Source organism: Nerophis ophidion, linkage group LG08, assembly GCF_033978795.1.
Source record: "Nerophis ophidion isolate RoL-2023_Sa linkage group LG08, RoL_Noph_v1.0, whole genome shotgun sequence".
Lineage (NCBI taxonomy): Eukaryota > Metazoa > Chordata > Actinopteri > Syngnathiformes > Syngnathidae > Nerophis > Nerophis ophidion.
The window spans coordinates 38,244,140-38,265,595 of NC_084618.1; the positions used below are offsets into that span (position 1 = coordinate 38,244,140).

At 39.9% G+C, this 21,456-nt stretch overlaps 1 long non-coding RNA gene across 1 annotated transcript in view; it reads left to right on the forward strand.

Moving 5' to 3' along the window:
* The first annotated feature begins 4,469 nt into the window (after nucleotides 1-4,469).
* Nucleotides 4,470-21,456, forward strand: part of LOC133557753 (uncharacterized) — a 29,223-nt gene continuing 12,236 nt past the window's right edge. The window contains exons 1-2 of the long non-coding RNA XR_009807841.1: nucleotides 4,470-4,660; nucleotides 13,986-14,090. This is a non-coding gene — a long non-coding RNA (uncharacterized LOC133557753). The remainder of the gene's footprint in view (nucleotides 4,661-13,985; nucleotides 14,091-21,456) is intronic.

Here is a 21,456-nt window from a genome sequence, read left to right on the forward strand (position 1 = left end):
CGTTTGTACATTGTGGATGCTTCTCCTGCCGCACGTTTCACCCGTAAGTCTTTGCTGTGATCCAGTATTCTTTTTGTTGTTGTTTTGTAGTCTGCTCAGTTTTGTTTTGTTTTGCATAGCCTTCCCAATGTTTCCAATATTTCCACGTTGCCTCCTTGTTTTTCTGCATTTTGGGATCATGTCATTTTTTGCTACTCTGCGACCTTAGCGTCACAATATTCCCATCATTTGGACATGTATGTAAGCTGACACCTTCTTTAGTAGTATTGGTACAATCGGCAACATTATATCTGGCAGACACATGGTAAATGGGTCATACTTGTATTATACTGTTCTACCTTCAAGGTACTCCAAGTGCTTTGACACTATTTCCACATTTACTGACTGATGAGGCAGTATTAGGAGCAACTGGGGGTTCAGTAGCTTGCTCAAGGATACTTCGACATGGTCACACCTTGGCAAAAGATTGAACCCATGACCTTCCGTTTGGGAGGCATCCACTCGACCACTTGAGCCATGCTGTATATTTGATAATTCTTTCAAGTTTTGCGCAAAATATCCTAATTTAGAATAAAGATGCACGAACAACACATATTACGCACGATGAAATTGCCTACAGTCTTCTGTAGGTGACGTCAGAAGGCTGATGCAGGCCCTTCCACATTTTGGAGCTGAAAGTGGGCGCTCAGAAATTATCTGAAACAAGTGAATTTAAAATCATTACAATGTCTATTTTGGGGGGAATTTTATGTCCTGAATTAGGTCTGCACGATTATTTGACATAGAGCCGACATTTGGGTTGGGGTGGAACGCCGCTGCAATAGAGGTCTTGGCGGCCGGCCCCGCAGAGGCCCCATCTGTGGCCGACGAGGAGTTGGGTGCGTCCTTTGAGGAGGACGCCCGGGGTACAGCCACACCATGGCCGACGTGGAGGTGGATGCATTGGAGCGGGCTTGGTAGCAGCAGACGAAGGTGCGGATGCCGGCAGAGGAGCATGTGCTGATATCAGCCGCGGAGCAGGCGCTGGTATCAGCCGGGGAGCAGGCACTGGTACCAGTCGAGGAGCAGGCACTGGGACCCGCCGAGGAGCAGGAACTGGAGCGTGATCCAGACCGGTACTACAACTATGATTATAACTAGGGCTATCAGATATACTAGGGCTTGGGCAAGGGCTTGGGCAAGGACTAGGACTAACAGTCATACTAGGGCTTGGGCAAGGACTTGGGCAAGGAGTAGGACTAACAGTCATACTCGGGCTTGGGCAAGAACTAGGACTAACAGTCATACTCGGGCTTGGGCAAGGACTAGGACTAACAGTCATACTAGGGCTTGGGCAATAACTTGGGCAAGGACTAGGACTCGGACTATGACTACGAGGAGAACTACGACAGACTACGACATGGACTACGACTTGAACTCTGAATATAACAGGACTCGGACTACCTATCAGTCTACGAGTTGGACTAGAACTTGGACTACGACTACTATGAGGACTAAGACTACGGCAAAGACTACGACTACGACTTGAACCAGAACTCGGACTACGTATCAGTACTTAATATTAAGTACTAAAACAATAATCAAAAACAGGTGTGCGACAGAAAGGCAGTGGAGGTGGAGCAGATGAAGTCGCCATGGTGATGAATACAAATCAGGAAGTGCACAAACAAACTCAAAAATCTAAACAACAAACGATCTCCCCCTTAAGGGGCAAATCCTAGATGCCCCAGAAACAAATATATAGAGAATTTTGACGACATGTTTTAAATAGGTTAAAATCCAATCTGCATTTTGTTAGAATATATAACAAATTGGACCAAGCTATATTTATAACAAAGACAAACCATTATTTATTTTAGGTTTTCCAGAACAATTTTTTTTTAAGAAATTCAAAAGACTTTGAAATAAGATTTCAATTTGATTCTACAGATTTTCTAGATTTGCTAGAATATTTTGGGGGAATTTTAATCATAATAAGCTTGAAGAAATATTTCACAAATATTCTTCGTCAAAAAAAAAAAGCTAAAATGAAGAATTAAATTAAAATGTATTATTCTTTACAACAAAAATACATTTACTTGAACATTGATTGAAATTGTCAGGAAAGAAGAGGAAGGAATTTAAAAGGTAAAAAGTTATATGTGTTTAAAAATCCTAAAATGACTTTTAAGGTTGTATTTTTTCTCTAAAATTGTCTTTCTGAAAGTTATAAGAAGCAAAGTAAAAAAAAAAAATGTAATTTATTTAAACAAGAGAAGACCAAGTCTTTCAAATATGTTCTTGGATTTTCAAATTCTATTTGAGTTTTGTCTCTCTTAGAATTAAAAATGTCGAGCAAAGCGTGACCAGCTTGCTAGTAAATAAATAACATTTAAAAAATAGAGGCAGCTCACTCGTATTTGAGCTATTTTTAGAACAGGCCAGCGGGCGACTCATCTGGTTCTTACGGGCTACCTGGTGCCTGCGGGCACCGCGTTGGTGACCCCTGTACTAAAACATACCAGTGTAGTGAGTTTACAATATTCACCCAAAGAACTTTAGTTATTAAAGAGACATTTTTTCAAGGGACACTTTTCCAGCATTGTTGTTGCACTAATGAGCCACCGATGAGGAGATGCTGCTCCGTTATTGATTGAAGTAAAGTCTGAATGTCATTGAAAAAGTTAGCTCCATCTTTTGACACTTCTTCCACTCCCGTCCTTGCACGCCAGACCGCTACAACAAAGATGACGGGGATAAGACGCTGCCGAAGGTGAGCCACGTCTATAAGAGCGCCCACAAAACGGCGCATCCGGAAGCGACTGTCAGAAAGCCACTTGAAGATGATCTGTAATACATCATCCATGCAACATTTTGACCAAAGAACCACCATTACATGTTATGTAGACCACAAGGAAGTGTTTTACATTTAGAAAAAAAAAAATACTAATTCGACTCCCTTAATGCGTCCTGTAATCCGGTGCGCCTTTTGTATTAAAATAGACCTGACTAGACTCGCTCATCGGCAGTGCGCCTTATGAGCCGGTGCGCCCCATGGTCCGGAAAATACGGTAAAATGGCAGATGGCAATAAGAGCACATCAACACCAACGAACGAGCGAGAATGCCGTGATCGCGTGATGTAAATAAACAAAAACATAATGTCCGACCACGTTTGCTCCTCACCACAATCACAACAATGGGTCTGTTGCTTGTGCAATGTTCTTTGTTATAGATGTGACCAAAGAGAGATGCATTGTTACTTTTTGCTTTTTCATGCACTCCACATATTACTAAAGTTGAAAAGATATTTTTTTCTTTATCCACATCTCTGGTGGATATTTGTTCTTATTCTGTTTCTTATGTCAGGATTACAAATTTCGATAGAAAACATATCCCTGTAATGCAAAAAGAAAAATGTCCACTGTCAAGGACTCTGGTTCCCAGTATCAGGCTTGCCCCTGACAGTTTGTCTATGTTTTAGTTTTTTTCTCTGCATTTGTCTGTTTCCTGTGTTTAGTATTTCTTGTCTTTTAGTTCCTGTCAAGTGCTCTTAATTTGTCAGCTTCCTGTCTTGTTCCCTGAGTGCTGTGTTCCTCCTCAGTGTGTTTAGTATTTCCTGTCCTTAGTTCCTGTCTAGTGCTCTTATTTTGTCAGCTTCCTGTCTTTTTTCCTGAGTGCTGTGTTCCCCTTCAGCTGCGGCTGATTGGCATCTGGCCACACCCGTTGCCAATCAGCCGACTCCTATTTGTACCTCCGTTGTCTTGTGTCAGTTGCTGGATCATTGTATTGTCATTCGGACTTGTCGTTGCTCATGTCGTGTCTGTGATTCTTTTCAGCTATTACCTGTCATGCTACATTTTGTCCTGGTTGTCGTAGCGCTAAGCTGTTCTTGTTAGCCATTAGTTATTTCCAGTTTTTTTGTTTGCTATCCACTAGCTTCCATGCTAAAGTTCCTTTTTGTTTTGTAGCTTCCAGTGCTAGCTCCCTTAGTTTGTTATTCCACCCACGTGCGTGCTTTTTGCTTGTTCTTGTTCGATTATTATTTAAATTAAATCATGTTTTCCCATTCAATGCCTGCCTCCTTCTCTGCATCATGGGGTTCGTCCAAAAATAACTTTGACACCCAGGAGGCTATAAAAAGCAGAGGTGTGGACTCGAGTCACATGACTTGTACTCGAGTCAGACTCGGGTCATGAATTTGATGACTTTAGACTCGACTTGACAAAATGTAAAAAGACTTGCAACTCGACTTAGACTTTAACATCAATGACTTGGGACTTGACTTGGACTTGAGCCTTTTGACTTGACATGACTTGCTACTTTCCCCAAAACCCAACAATTAAAAAGTTATTCAGGAGCGCTCCGTATCTGTCCGTGTGTGCGATGACAGTGTGGCCGCTACCTGTCAGAACAACAGCCAATCAAATTACATCCACGTTATTTTCGTCACACAGCATTCAGCCAATCAAATTGCATAAAAACCAACGAAGAAGGGCTCTCATACAGCACGCCAATGAGGAAAAATTATGCCAAAAATTGTTTCGTTAGGGTATTAAAACTTCGACTTGGTCAACAAAAAACGAATTCCAGTATGCAAAACATGCAATTCGTTCGAAGATTACAGACGGAAACGCAACAACTTCCAACTTCGTTCGACATTTGAAGATGCACTAAGAAGGGTAAGTTTTGAATGTAAGTTAACATTTATTGGCTGAGTAACGTAACTTTTATTTGCTGTTTAGTTAAATCAGTGAGGCTTTAAACTCACTAGTGCTAACGTTATAACCATAGACATCTTATAAGTAGACGCAGCATCGAGCGCTACTGCCTATTGTCACTGACGAGACGAGATGCGCGGCCGCCATCTTGGAGTGGTGATCCGCTCCACTCAGTGCAATTCATTTGGCAGGAGCAGTGAACCGTCAGCACATTTAATTCATTTTACCTCACCGAATACCACTGATATTCACGCGCTTTTTTGTTATACGTGTAACTATGATAAAACACACACTTTTTGGCGTGTTCATACTTTGCTTAACAGTAATAGAATATTCTTATATGCTGTAAGTGAGCAGACGTCCAAGATCAAAACTGGGAATAATAATCCCAAAGAGGGGGAAAAAACGGTCAGCTATTTTTAAGGTGAAGAAACAATATGATTAGGTTATATATACATGCATATATCCTACATAAACAATGTATGTATACATTAGATATCTATATATATTATAGACTGTATTTCTGTTACTGCAACAGCAGACAGTTTATTCGGTCTTGACACTTTGTATTAATATTTTGTATTACATTCTTCCCTTTAATGATCATGTTTACAGTGATTGTTTTATATGTATTTTTCATGTATGTCTCTTTGGATAAAAGTGTCTGCCAAGTTAAACATAAACACCTGAAAGTCTATATGTCAGCTAAAACCACCAATCAGTTTCACTGGATTCAGAATAAAAGCAAATTCTGTCTTACCCAAAAATGTTAGTATTTGAATATTGTTACTTGAGGATTTATTCCTGGTTACAGTTATACTGTTAAGAAAGTATTGTCTTATACTTTGCCTAAAATGATAATGCATCATAATCAGTGGCGGCTGGTTAATTTTCCATAGGGCCGTGAATTCTAAAAAGTACAACTTTGTTCCTTGTTATTTATACGTATTTGTTATGTTTTTCATGTGTACGCACACATCAACACACATACAGTAGGAGATGAGATCTATGAGATGAGGTAAGAACAGGATAGAGACTGCTGTGGAACTAGTTACAATGCTATATGCCATGGAAATACAATGTTAACACTTTTGTGCAAATAAGTACAGTTGCACTTGTTTTTTCAAATGTGTTCATTCTGTAAAGGAATGAGTTAAATGTTTAAAATAACTGGTTAATAGTGCTATTATGAAGTGCAATGTCGCACTTTTTTTTTAATTATACTGTAAATACATACAGCGTTTTAAAAGCATACACAATCTGTGTAAATGTATTAGTCTGTGGTTAAAAGGACTTGAAAAGACTCGAAACTCAAAATGCAGGACTTGGGACTTGACTTGAGACTTTCCAATCTTGACTTTGGACTTGACTCGGGACTTGCCTGTCTTGACTTGGGACTTGACTCGAGACTCGAGGGCAAAGACTTGAGACTTACTTGTGACTTGCAAAACAATGACTTGGTCCCACCTCTGATAAAAAGTAATATCTCCAATTAAAGCCTTGTCCTCTTTGCACTTCATGTAAACTAACATCCAGGCTATTGTTAGCACATACGGTGATATAGGTCATTTATCCATCCATTTCCCTCTCCCGGTCAAATAATTTTAATAAAATTAGCCTTGCTTGATTCTAGAATGTACCAATAAAGATGAGCGGAGCCCCTTTGACCCCTCTTTTTGGACAGTTAGTGAGTGACATTTGAGTGTAGTAATTGTTATAATAAAGTTATGTTTTCTTTACTTTAAAATAACCCCAAACGTTCAATTTCTCATATAGCAAGTTGCTGTCAGCATTCTGCTAAAACAGATTAAATAAATGAGGAACAATTGAGAACATCCATCCATTCATTTTCTACCGCTTGTCCCATTCAGGGTCGCGGGGGAAGCTGGAGCCTATCTCAGCTGCATTCGGGCAGTAGGCGGGGTACAGAACATAAAGAATTAATTTGAGTTTTATATTAAAAATCCTGGAATTTTCACTTTGGTTCACTTAGCTTAGCTTATTTTAGCACTTTAGCACTCGCTAAAACCCCGCGTCCACTTTGCAGTTTGCATTCTTTTGTGCTACTATTTATGGATGGATGGATAGATAGATAGATAGATAGATAGATGGATAGATAGATAGATAGATAGATAGATAGATGGATAGATAGATAGATAGATAGATGGATAGTACTTTATTGATTCCTTCAGGAGAGTTCCCTCAGGAAAATTAAAATTCCAGCAGCTGTGTACAGAATTGAGATCTAATTTAAAAAGTAAAAAGTAAATAATGGGGGTATAAATGGAAACAAAATAGAAAAATATTACAATGAGAATCAAAATAATGCATCGCTCTGGAAAGAAGTAATAGAGCAGAGCTACACACTTAACTGAAGGCTGATTGGACGACAAGTATTGTACACTCGCCTACATAAACTGTAGTTTTTGTGTAAAGCCGTATATCACCCAAACATACATTTTCTTTTCTCTTTTGTAACAGTTTGGTTTCAATTAGGGGTGTCCCGATCCAATATTGATATTGGATATTGGTCCGATATCAGCAAAAAAACAAGTATTGGACTGCATCTACATTTTGGATATCAGCTGCGATACAAGCAGTCCTGCAAATCGTTTACCTGACAGCCAGATAACATTTACATTTCCTCCCATAAACAAACAATGTTGGTCTTTACTTGTAATTTAGTGTAGTCCTTTACAAAAGGTAAACATGCTAGGCTACTAGGAGCTAGCAGATACGCTGCAGCAAAGCACACAATAGCACACAAGCTAGACATATGTAATTAGCTTCCTTAATTGAACACAATTGCAGTGTTAAACACAACATTTGCCAATATGAAAAATTATCACATAATTGAGAGTTGTTTGAATGCTTTTTGACAACGTTTAGTCAATGTTGGGTTCTGACGTTGATTTGACCATTGAATTTTGGTCATTTCCCAACCGATATTCTACAACACAAATGCAACGTGGAAACATGCTGTTTGATGACATTTCGTTAATATCGGGTCGTGACATTGATTTGACAATTGAAATGTGTTTATTTCCCAACCAACAACGTGGATCCTACGTTAGACACCAACATTGTCTTAAGTTTACAAATAAAAGTATTTTTGCAATGTTGTTTCAAAGTCAATTTTAAAAGACATAATGTACATGTTTAATCACCGTTGTATCAATGTCTTGTGCCTGCTGGGAGCATATTAGAAAGTATCCAGTAACAAACGTGTCGGCATCATTCAACTTCATGAATTATTGGGGCCACTAGATGTCGTCATAAAAACAATTGCCACTCCACTTCAATTTACAGACAGATTAGTGTTTTTCATACCTACCATTGTTCTCTGCGTAATTCCACTTCATCAAACCTTTTAGAACATTCCACACTTTAAAGGCCTACTGAAATGAGATTTTCTTATTTAAACGGGGATAGCAGGTCTATTCTATGTGTCATACTTGATCATTTCGCGATATCGCCATATTTTTGCTGAAAGGATGTAGTAGAGAAACTCAACGATAAAGTTCGCCACTTTTGGTACTTCCTGAAAAAGCCTCGCCTTTATCGGAAGTCGCAGACGATGACGTCGCAAGTGTGGGGCTCCTCACATATTCACTTTGATTTAATGGGAGCCTCCAACAAAAACAGTGATTCGGACCGAGAAAACGACAATTTCCCCATTATTTTGAGCGAGGATGAAAGATTCGTGTTTAAGGATATTGATAGCGACGGACTAGAAAAAAAAAAAAAAAACGCGATAGCATTGGGACGTATTACGATGTTTTTAAACACATTTACTAGGATAATTCTGGGAAATCCCTTATCTTTCTATTGTGTTGCTAGTGTTTTAGTGAGTTTAATATTACCTGATAGTCGGAGGGGTGTGTCCACGGGTGTCTTGACGCCATGTCTCAGTGGAGTCGACGGCAGCTATGGACGGCACAAGCTCAGCTGATGTCCGGTAAGTGGCAACTTTTTAACCACAATTTTCTCACCGAAACCTGCTGGTTGACGTTCGGTTGGGATCCATGTCTGCTTGACCGCGCTCTACTCCATAGAAAAGTTTCAGCTCCGGGAATTTTAAACAAGGAATCACCGTGTGTTTGTGGGGCTAAACGCTAAAGCTTCCCAACTCCATCTTTCTACTGTGACTTCTCCAATATTAATTGAACAAATTGCAAAAGATTCAGCAACACAGATCTCCAAAATACTGAGTAATTATGCCGTTAAAGCAGACGACATTTCCCTGTGTGTGTGCGTAGCGCTCATACGTCTCAAAAACCCATGACGTCCTGCGTACACGTCATCATTACACAACGTTTCCAAGACGAAACTCCCGGGAAACTTAAAATTGTTATTTAGTAAACTAAAAAAGCCGTATTGGCATGTGTTGCAATGTTAATATTTCATCATTGATATATAAACTATCAGACTGTGTGGTCGGTAGTAGTGGGTTTCAGTAGGCCTTAAAAAAAAAACTAAAGTATGTACAATTTGTGCTGATATTGTATGAGATATAATAATAGGGCTCCAATATCATTATGGTATTGGAGGCTAAAATATTTTATTGAGACACTCTTAGTTTTATTGGATACTTGCAATATTGTTTGTTGTATATTAAAATATTTACTGTAGAATTATGAATATAAAAGCAGGTTGGCTGTTAATAAATACAAGTCTAGCAACACTTTGTTCCTGGTTTTAATGGTTCTTACTCTGTTTAGAGTCCAGGTATCGACACACTCTAGAGAACAATGTGATCAGGCAACGTTTCTAGACAGGTGAGGAGACAGGGCACCCTGGTCACGGCGCATTGGGCCCACCACTGGGATCAAGCCTTTCTGCTGCTATCTCATGTCGCCTCACACACACACACACACACACACACACACACACACACACACACACACACACACACACACACACACACACACACACAAATGCACACACACATGGAAGGATCTGGACGGATCAATTTCACAGAATCACACGACCAGCTTCAGTTTCCCAGGCGCTCCTCACGCGCTCCGCCGACGCTTCCTCCAGCTGACTCCTGACCCTGGCCGCCATTAGCGAGGTCAGAGGAGTCAGCAACCCTTCGTTTGCTGCTGGAGGGCCTGCCACCCCCTCTCCAAAAAAAATTATTCAGACTATTAAGTCTGTCTGTCTTTTTTCCCCCTCTACGCCCGTCACTCCCAAGGCGCAAGGCCAAATGTCAAACGTTAAAAGCTGTTCAGACTCGTTATGGAATTAGCGAGGGAAGGTGAGGGATTGGACTTTGGCGTGAACGTGCAGCGCCTTTTTTTTTTATTTATTTTTTTTTTTTTTTAAAGACTTCACGCCTAACAGTTGTGAAGGTTCCCAACATGGTGGAGACACTTATTGGCAACAAAAGTAGCGTTGCAGTACCTGAAGGGTACCTATGACGGCCCCTCATCTTGTAACTGTGAACATAACTTCATTTAAATGTGTAATTTCCTCGTGATATTGCTACATCAGAGCATCTCAAACATTTTTTTTTTAACCAAGAACCTCCTCAGAAAATATTTGGCTCTCCAAGTACCACCATAATGCCCAACATTAAAATACAGTAGCACAGTAGGGCTAAGTAGTCATTAAAACAAGACAGAGGTATATTTAATATTTTTAGCCACAGTTTGAACAGTAACACTGTGCTTGAATATAGGGATATAAAACCGTTTTTTAACCGAGTGATTCTTTGGTATCCCACTAGATCAGAGGTGTCAAACATACGGCCCGAGGGCCGCATCAGGCTCCGCTAACAGGTTTTATCCGCCCCGCGCTATGAGTTTGCTAAGTATAAAAATGAACCAGAAATTTTAGAATGAAAGAAACAGCTGTTCTAAATGTGTCCACTAGATGTCACAATAGCAATTATTTGTATCTTTGTAGATGATGCTACAAATGTTCAAAATAACCACATGTTATTACACCAGTCAGGGAAAATGATCAAACTACATAAATAACATACTGTAATTTGATTTCGATATAATTTTTCTTATCTTGATAGATTGAAAATTAACACCAATGTCTTGAATGATGAACATTATCACATAATTTATTCAGAAAATATAAATAACGACAAATAAATTATTAACCGTAACATGCAAGTGTAAAACAAACAAACAGCATTATGATTCGTACATTTGTGCTTTTTCTATTTAAAAAATAAAAAAAAAACAATCTGAAGTTTTCTTTATTTTTAAGGTATCGTGCCGTGATTTTACCAGTCATTCATATTTACCAGTCACTTGGGAGTAGATTTTTCTCCAACGTGGCCCCCGATCTAAAATGAATTTGACACCCCTGCACTCAATGGAACCCGCGTACCACAGAATACCTGCACTACAAAGTTGACTGCACATTTGTTATGATATATATTTTTTACTAACAAATTGATGGATAACTTGCTCCAGAAATCATAGGTCAAGGAGACAAGTGCACTGGCATCTCAATTTACAACCCCCCTCATTGTACAAACTTCTTGATTTATGAACTTCAAGCCGACTAAAAATATGCTTTGGTGTCCAAACCCTCTCTCCGTGTTTGGAAATTTCCATCCAACCAGACATTCTGTGCCTGTCACCACATCCATAGTGGGCGGGCTGATCTATTTTCATTCAGTTTTAGCTACTTTTATACTTGGTTTACTTTTTTAATGTTTTTAAACCTTTTTTAATTTTTCCGAAATGTTTTCTCGTTTTGCTAGCTCAATATGAGTCCAAAGCATGAAATGGACAAGCAATGTGTGGTTTGAAACAATCAGGAAGTGTCCACAGCGTTGTTGACACTGCCTGATCCCGCACTTGCCCTTCCTTCCGCGCCACACAAAGTGGATTTTTTTTATTTTTTATCCCTAATCATTTTTAGTGACCTGACTGTTAAAGTTAAGGAGTTTTGTGATTTCGAACTGAATCCACCCCAGAGCTACTGAAAGTGTGTGTGTGTGTGTGTGTGTGTGTGTGTGTGTGTGTGTGTGTGTGTGTGTGTGCGCGTGCGTGCGTGCGTGGGTGGGTGCGTGTGTGTGCGTGTGTGTGCGTGTGCCTGTGTGTGTGTGTGTACAAATGAAGATAGTTGAGCTCTTTGTTGTTGTTTTGACTTTGTTATTGAACATGAAGTTGATCCATCCATTTTCTACCGTTTGTCCCTTTTTTGGGGTGCTCGAGCTTATCTCAGCTTCCTTTGGGCGGAAGGTGGTTTACACCCTGGACAAGTCGCCACATCATCACAGGGACAACACAGATAGACAACATTCACACTCACATTCACACATTAGGGCCAATTTCATCAGCCCCTTATTATATATATTTTTAAAACAGTACCGTATTGCACTTAAGATTGTGTACAAAATATACAAAGGTTTACTTAAATATAGACTTTTGTCAAAAATATGTATTCATATGTTTACATCATTTCATAAGGAGAGAGTTTCTTTAATATACAAACTTTTCTATGTACAAACCCTGTTCAAGAACCAATTGACTGGTGCTTCCACTGTAGATATGTAGGTGTTTTTGTATATCTTAGTATATATTCTGACATGATCAGGTCATATTACAGCATACCTGGGCAAATTCAGGCCCGGGGGCCACACGTGGCCCGTTAAGCTTTTCAATCTGGCCCGCCGGACATTCCCAAATAATTGTTTTAGATCTTTAAGTTGGAAACTGTAGCTGCCAGTATGATGTGTAGTGATGATTTCAAATGACCGTAAACATTGAACTATAAAAAGTATTTCAATGGTTGGAATCTGCGCTTTTGCATGATATACTAGTTACTAGGGCTGTGAATCTTTGGGTGTCCCACAATTCGATTCAATATCGATTCTTGGGGTCACGATTCGATAATATATCGATTTTTTTCGATTCAATTTGATTCTCGATTCAAAAACGATATTTTTCCCGATTCAAAACGATTCTGTATTCATTCAATACATAGGATTTCAGCAGGATCTACCCCAGTCTGCTGACATGCTAGCAGAGTAGTATATTTTTTTAAAAAGCTTTTATAATTATAAAGGACAATGTTTTATCAACTGATTGCAATAATGAAAATGTGTTTGAACTATTAAACGAACCAAAAATATGACTTATATTATCTTTGTGAAAACATTTGACACAGTGTGTTGTCAAGCTTATGAGATGCGATGCAAGTGTAAGCCACTGTGACACTGTTGTTCTTTTTTTTTTCATTTTACAAATGTCTAATGATAATGTAAATGAGGGATTTTTAATCACTGCTATGCTGAAACTATAACTAATATTGATACTGTTGTTGATAATATTCATTTTTGTTTCACTACTTTTGGTTTGTTCTGTGTCGTGTTTGTGTCTCCTCTCAATTGCTCTGTTTATTGCAGTTCTGAGTGTTGCTGGGTCAGGTTTGGTTTTGGAATTGGATTGCATTGTTATGGTATTGCTGTGTATTGTTTTTTTGGATTGATTTAAAAAAATAAAAATAAAAAATAAAATAAAAAAAAATCGATTTTTAAAACAATGTCAACCTATTCTGAATCGCAGAACGTATTCGAATCGATTTTTTTCCCACACCCCTACTAGTTACTATGGTAATCTAATTAGTTACTATGGTCATATAAGTCACAGCAGCTCAGACGAGGCACCAAGCAGTGTGGGTGAGGAGCATTTCCACAGAGTGTCAGCCTGAAATGTGGGTACCAGGGACAGACGTGGAAGGAGATTTTCACAACAAAGTTCTAAAACTTAGTGATATATCAAATGTTTCAGCTTGTAGGTGGGGTTTTTTGTACCCTTTGCGTTCATATTTTGTGGTGTTTGTTGCATGTTTGTTGCATTGCGCTTAATTGTAAAATATGTCGGTCGAGAGGGTAGTTGACGTACACATGTTGTCAATATTCAGCGTTTGATAGTTCATAGTTAATATTGTAAATCCCACATTCTTTATTTTCATGTACATTCTGGGTGTTTCATTCAGTAAACACATTTTAAAATTCCATTCCGTTTTTAAGGCAGTCTGTCATGACGTTTTTAGCATTCAATCAGACATTATTGTGAGGTTTTGTATTAAAGTTCCTAAAAATAGATATACCGGCCCCCAGACACTTTGTTGTCTCTAAATTTAGCCCCCCGAGTCAAAATAATTGCCCAGGCCTGTATTACAAGTTTAAAATTTATGCAATTCCATGAAGTTATTTTTCTTTTGAGGTATGCGCGAGTGAGCAATAACAATCTCCAATTAAGTTAAAAGTCACCTTTTACTCTTTGCTCTTGTCCACTTTCACTCCCTTTAGTCGCTACTCTGGCCGCACAGCAGACAGCTTCACCCACTCCAGACACGACGCGCCCCTGAACCCCCTCAAATCAAAGCAGCGAGAGTCAGCGGACGCCCCCAGCAGGTAGTGTGTGTTCTCCCTCCCATCCACCTGTCCCACTCAGCTATCAAGTGTTCCAGACGTGAGGGATGAGGGGGGATTAGACGGCCGCTTGGAACATCACAGATGTATTTTCTTCTTACGAAAAAAAAAAAAAGAAAACCCACACAGATGTGATGTTTGAAACGTCAACGGCTGCTCAGCCGGTCTGTTGTCAAGAACGGTCTGCCACAGGTGCCCCACCAGAACACCCCCTCCCCTTTTTTTTACAGCTCAACTTACTGTATTTGATGTATTCACTTTAAATGACACAGATGGCCGGCTCACTTGATTCAACAATAAACAGCAATGTTTTTAAACCATTATTCTAATATTCATGTAAATGTAAAATAGATTAAATAATATAAATAATTAAATAATGTAATTAATTAACATAAGTAAATCAGATTAAAGTATTAATAAATGTATTGATTATATATTCCATCCATCCATCCATCCATCCATTTACTACCGCTTATTCCCTTTGGGGTCGCGGGGGGCGCTGGGGCCTATCTCAGCTACAATCTGGCGGAAGGCGCGGTACACCCTGGACAATTCGCCACCTCATCACAGGGCTTTGATAATATAGAATTAATATTTATGAAATTTTATTATTTTTACATCAAAACAGGTGATTTCCCCATCAGTATTTTTAAACCCTTATTTTTTCCTTTCAAATAAATGTATTAATAAATATACAAAAATAATTAGATTAGGGTTATTTAAAGGGGAACATTATCACCAGACCTATGTAAGCGTCAATATCAATCAATCAATCAATCAATGTTTACTTATATAACCCTAAATCACTAGTGTCTCAAAGGGCTGCACAAACCACTAAGGGCAAGGAAAACTCACGCCCAGTGGGACATCGGTGACAATAATGACCCAGTGGGACGTCGGTGACAATGATGACTATGAGAACCTTGGAGAGGAGGAAAGCAATGGATGTCGAGCGGGTCTAACATGATACTGTGAAAGTTCAATCCATAATGGATGCAACACAGTCGCGAGAGTCCAGTCCAAAGCGGATCCAACACAGCAGCGAGAGTCCCGTTCACAGCGGAGCCAGCAGGAAACCATCCCAAGCGGAGGCGGATCAGCAGCGCAGAGATGTCCCCAGCCGATACACAGGCGAGCAGTACATGGCCACCGGATCGGACCGGACTCCCTCCACAAAGGAGAGTGGCACATAGAAGAAAAGGAAAAGAAACGGCAGATCAACTGGTCTAAAAAGGGAGTCTATTTAAAGGCTAGAGTATACAAATGAGTTTTAAGGTGAGACTTAAATGCTTCTACTGAGGTGGCATCTCGAACTGTTACCGGGAGGGCATTCCAGAGTACTGGAGCCCGAAATGAAAAAGCTCTATAGCCCGCAGACTTTTTTTGGGCTTTGGGAATCACTAATAAGCCGGAGTCCTTTGAACGCAGATGTCTTGCCGGGACATATGATACAATACAATCGGCAAGATAGGATGGAGCTAGACCATGTAGTATTTTATACGTAAGTAGTAAAACCTTAAAGTCACATCTTAAGTGCACAGGAAGCCAGTGCAGGTGAGCCAGTACAGGCGTAATGTGATCAAACTTTCTTGTTCTTGTCAAAAGTCTAGCAGCTGCATTTTGTACCAACTGTAATCTTTTAATGCTAGACATGGAGAGACCCAAAAATAATACGTTACAGTAATCGAGACGAGACGTAACAAACGCATGGATAATGAGCTCAGCGTCTTTAGTGGACAGAATGGAGCGAATTTTAGCGATATTACGGAGATGAAAGAAGGCCGTTTTAGTAACGCTTTTAATGTGTGCCTCAAAGGAGAGAGTTGGGTCCAAGATAATACCCAGATTCTTTACCGTGTCGCCTTGTTTAATTGTTTGGTTGTCAAATGTTAGAGTTGTATTATTAAATAGAGTTCGGTGTCTCGCAGGACCGATAATCAGCATTTCCGTTTTTTTGGCGTTGAGTTGCAAAAAGTTAGCGGACATCCATTGTTTAATTTCATTAAGACACGCCTCCAGCTGACTACAATCCGGCGTGTTGGTCAGCTTTAGGGGCATGTAGAGTTGGGTGTCATCAGCATAACAGTGAAAGCTAACACCGTATTTGCGTATGATGTCACCTAGCGGCAGCATGTAGATGCTGAAGAGTGCAGGGCCAAGGACCGAACCCTGGGGAACTCCACACGTTACCTTAACGTAGTCCGAGGTCACATTTTTATGGGAGACACACTGCATCCTATTGGTAAGATAAGAGTTAAACCAAGACAGGGCTAAGTCTGACATACCAATTCGTGTTTTGATACGTTCTAATAAAATATTATGATCTACAGTATCGAAAGCAGCGCTAAGATCGAGGAGCAGCAACATAGATGACGCATCAGAATCCATCGTTAGCAATAGATCATTAGTCATTTTTGCGAGGGCTGTCTCCGTGGAGTGATTTGCCCTGAAACCGGATTGAAAGGTTTCACATAGATTGTTAGACGCTAAGTGTTCATTTAACTGCTCCGCAACAATTTTTTCGAGGATTTTTGAAATAAAAGGAAGGTGAGACACCGGTCGGTAGTTTACCATAAGGTCAGGATCGAGGTTAGGTCTTTTAAGAAGAGGATGAATAACCGCTTTTTTGAATGCTAGGGGAACAGTGCCCGAGGAAAGTGATAAGTTTATAATATTTAGCACTGATGGACCTAATAATACAAAGAGCTCCTTGATCAGTTTCCCAGGAAGAGGGTCAAGTAAACATGTTGTTTGTTTTATTCTATTTACACGTTGTAACAATTCCTCCAATGTTATTTCCTCAAAACGAGAGAAACTATTTTGGAGGGCAGTATCCGCCGTATATACAGTCGTATCTGTGTTAATAGAACCCAGTTGTAGCTGGGACGCATTGTCTTTGATCTCCTTTCTAATGACTTCAATTTTCTTACTAAAGAATTGCATAAAGTCATCAGCTGAGTGGGTGGAGCTACTGGAAGGAGTCCCTTGTTGGGTTAGCGATGCTACCGTACTAAACAAAAATTTAGGATCGTTTTTATTACGGTGGATGAGATTTGAGTAACATTTAGCTTTAGCTAAGGTAAGCATGCGTTTATAAGTTATTAAACCATCACTCCATGCTTGATGGTGCACCTCAAGTTTAGTCGTGCGCCATTTGCGTTCCAGCTTTCTGCATAATAATTTCTGAGCTCTAGTTTCTTCTGTAAACCACGGGGTGCGCTTTTTTGGAGCCTTTTTTAACTTTAGCGGTGCTATGTTATCAATGGTTTCGCGCAGGGCGTCGTTAAAGTTGTTAGTGAGGTTATCAATAGAGCCCACATACTTTGGGAATGGTGCCATCACCGAGGGCAGTAGGTCAGCAAGAGTTGTCGTTGTGGCCGTATTAATGTTGCGGCTGCTATAGCAGTTATTATTATTATTAGTTTGACGAACATGCGTCTGAACCTCGAATTTTATAAGGTAATGATCGGACAATACTTTAGTATACGGGAGTATCGTAACTTTGGAAACGGTGATACCCCTGACAAGCACTAGGTCTATCGTATTACCGTTGCGATGCGTGGGTTCATTTATTATTTGTGTGAGACCACAGCTATCAATTATAGTCTGGAGCGCTACGCACGGTGGGTCCGATGGGGTATTCATATGGATATTAAAGTCCCCCATTATGATTATATTATCGGCGTGTGTCACTAGATCAGCAACGAACTCTGAGAATTCATTGATGAAGTCCGAATAGGGCCCTGGGGGGCGGTAGATAACAGCCAGGTGTAGAGGCAGCGGTGTGACAGCCCTCATAGTAAGCACCTCAAACGATTTATATTTATTATTTATGTTAGGACTAAGGTTAAAGTTTTCGTTGTATATTAGTGCGACCCCCCCACCCCTTTTAAGCGGACGGGCAATATGCGCATGTGTAAAGTTAGGAGGACATGCCTCATTTAGCGCAAAAAAGTCGTTTGGTTTAAGCCAGGTTTCACTGAGACCGATGACGTTAAGATTGTTGTCTCTGATAATATCATTAACTAACAACGTTTTGGGAGACAATGATCTTATGTTTAAAAAACCTATATTATAGGTAGTGGGCTGTTTTAGGGAATTTTTGATCAAATTATCTCTAGTAGCAATATTAATAATGTTGTGTTTATTATGCCCAGTGTATTCAGTATAATTACGACCATATCTAGGAATTGATACGACGGGAATGTTCCGGTTGTTTGATTGTTGCTTTGATAAACTGCACGCATCATGGTTAGCCACCTCAGTAACGGGGATTTTCCGATTGTTTGTTTGTTGCTTTGATAAACTGCACGCATCATAGTTAGCCACCTCGGTAAAACACATGTCCAACTCTGAAACACTCAAAGCAGAAAAAACTTGTTCTAATTTAACTGACTCCTTACCCAGACCAGTAGTCTTGCATCCTTTATTTAAATCCGGCTGCAGGATGGAGGGAAGTGGTGTTCTGTGGGGATTAGCCTTCTGCTTTGTTTTAAGCCCCGCTCGGCATCCGCGTTTCCGATCACACCGCTGGCGTCTGCTCCGTAGACGGCCCCCGCTGCTACTATACTCCCATGCTTCACAGGCCGCTGGATGTAGCCGCCGCAGCACTCCCATACTAGTTAGCACGTCCAGCAAGCACGCGTCTATCAGTCCAAAACAGCCCGATATGTCCATATCCAGAAGTGTCTGGCGGTCGTACGTGATCACGGAGTGACCACGATGCGAGCCAGCCATGAAGTCTGCAGAACTGTCCGGCATTTCCGCCAAATGTTCCATCTTTAGCAAGAACTCTGCAGTGTCGCAGCCCGTCCGGGCGCCGCCATCTTGCTTCCAATATATACCTTGATGTTGCATAAAAAAGACCATTTATTTTTTTAACCTATTTCCGAACTCTACATGGGGGAATTTTGGCGAATTAAACGCCTTTTTATTATTTGCTCTCGGAGCGATGACGTCACAACGTTACGTCACCTAGGTAGTCAATCCGCTATTTTCTCAAACACATTATAAACATCGAGTCAAATCAACTCTGTTATTTTCCGTTTTTTCGACTGTTTTACATACCTAGGAGACATCATGCCTCGTTGGTGTGTTGTCGGAGGGTGTAACAACACTAACAGGGAGGGATTCAAGTTGATTTACGTAGAGTGTGCATCGATTAGCACGGCATGCTAATCGATGCTAACATGCTATTTAGGCTAGCTGTATGTACATTTGTAGATATATTTACATCCAGCCTTTCCCTCCATCCACATTTAATGCCAAACAACACTTACTAATCGACGGATTTAAGTTGCTCCAGTGTCACAAAATGCAAAAGTCGTTTGGTCTGCACATTTTACCAGCGATGCTAAGGTAGACATGGCACAGAGATGTATGGATATCCTGCAGATGCATTTCCAACGATAAAGTCAACGAAATCACAAAGGTGAGTTTTGTTGATGTTATTGACTTATGTGCTAATCAGACATATTTGGTCGCGGCATGACTGCCAGCTAATCGATGCTAACATGCTATTTAGGCTATCTGTATGTACATTTGTAGCTATATTTGCATCCAGCGTTTCCCTCCACCCACATTTAATGCCAAACAAATACTTACAAATCGACGGATTTAAGTTGCTCCAGTGTCACAAAATGCAAAAGTCGTTTGGTCTGCACATTTTACCAGCGATGCTAAGGTAGACATGGCACAGAGATGTATGGATATCCTGCAGATGCATTTCCAACGATAAAGTCAACGAAATCACAAAGGTGAGTTTTGTTGATGTTATTGACTTATGTGCTAATCAGACATATTTGGTCGCGGCATGACTGCCAGCTAATCGATGCTAACATGCTATTTAGGCTATCTGTATGTACATTTGTAGCTATATTTGCATCCAGCGTTTCCCTCCACCCACATTTAATGCCAAACAAATACTTACAAATCGACGGATTTAAGTTGCTCCAGTGTCACAAGATGCGAACGTCCCGATCATTTGGTCTGCACATTTTACCGGCGATGCTAAGGCGGACATGGCCGAATAGCGTCAATAGCTATTCGCTCAATAGCTTCAGTTTCTTCTTCAATTTCGTTTTCGCTATCTGCCTCCCTACTCCAACCATCCGTTTCAATACATGCGTAAGCCGCTGAAATCCGAGTCTGAATCCGAGCTAATGTCGCTATATCTTGCTGTGCTATCAGCCATGTTTGTTTGTATTGGCATCACTGGATGACGTCACAGGAAAATGGACAGTGGCTTCACAGATAGCGAAAATCAGAAACTTTAAAGCCTTTTTTCGGGATATTCCATGATGGGTAAAATTTTGAAAAAAAAATTTAAAAATAAAATAAGCCAGTGGGAACTGATTTTTATTGGTTTTAACCCTTCTGAAATTGTGATAATGTTCCCCTTTAAGTGAACAATTATATATTTTTAAATTGTCACAAAAGTAGTTGACTTCCCTGTCAGTATTTTCAAACCACTTTTAACTTTTGTTTACTTATTTCAAGTACTATTTTATGTTAAATATATTACTTTAAATTACATTACTTCAATAGAATAATTATAAATTCTATTTTTTTTAATCACAAATTATATTTTTGTGTGACTGACTTAATTATATGTTTTTAATGCAAATGTTTATTATTTAAAAAATTTAAACAAGATGTTCGTGAGGGGATGATCACTCTTCTTTTATAATCATTTTATACATTTTTGTACGAGACACACTCATTTATTTTAGTAGAATTTTCCACAATACACACTCATTTATTAAAAGTGTGTGTTTGTGTTCTTTTTTTTAATGCATGAATGTACTAAAAATACGTTTTTTTCCACGGTAATAATATTGCATTGGAAGTGCAACACGGTAGCCATCTTTGTGGAGTTGGCCCTTGTAATGGAATGTAGCGCTTTGGTGGTTTTTTACATGATATCATTTCTTATTCTCCAAAGACATGCACCTGGGGATAGGTTGATTGGCAACACTAAATTGGCCCTTGTGTGTGAATGTGAGTGTGAATGTTGTCTGTCTATCTGTGTTGGCCTTGTGACGAGATGGCGACTTGTCCAGGGTGTACCCCGCTTTCCGGCCGATTGCAGCTGAGAGAGACTCCAGCACCCACCGCGACCCCGAAAGGGACAAGTGGTAGGAAATGGATGGATGGTTGGATAATTTCTTATTCTCATGAACAATGTCAAAACTAAAAGGCTCTAACAGGTTGTTTATGTCAGCATAGTCGTGGTGGGGACATGCCTTTTGGGGTACGCGGCACAGAATAGTGTCAGTGGGTCAACTTTGACACTTTTTTCACTACTTGTGTGTGTGTGTGTGTGTGTGTGTGCGTGTGCGTGTGCGTG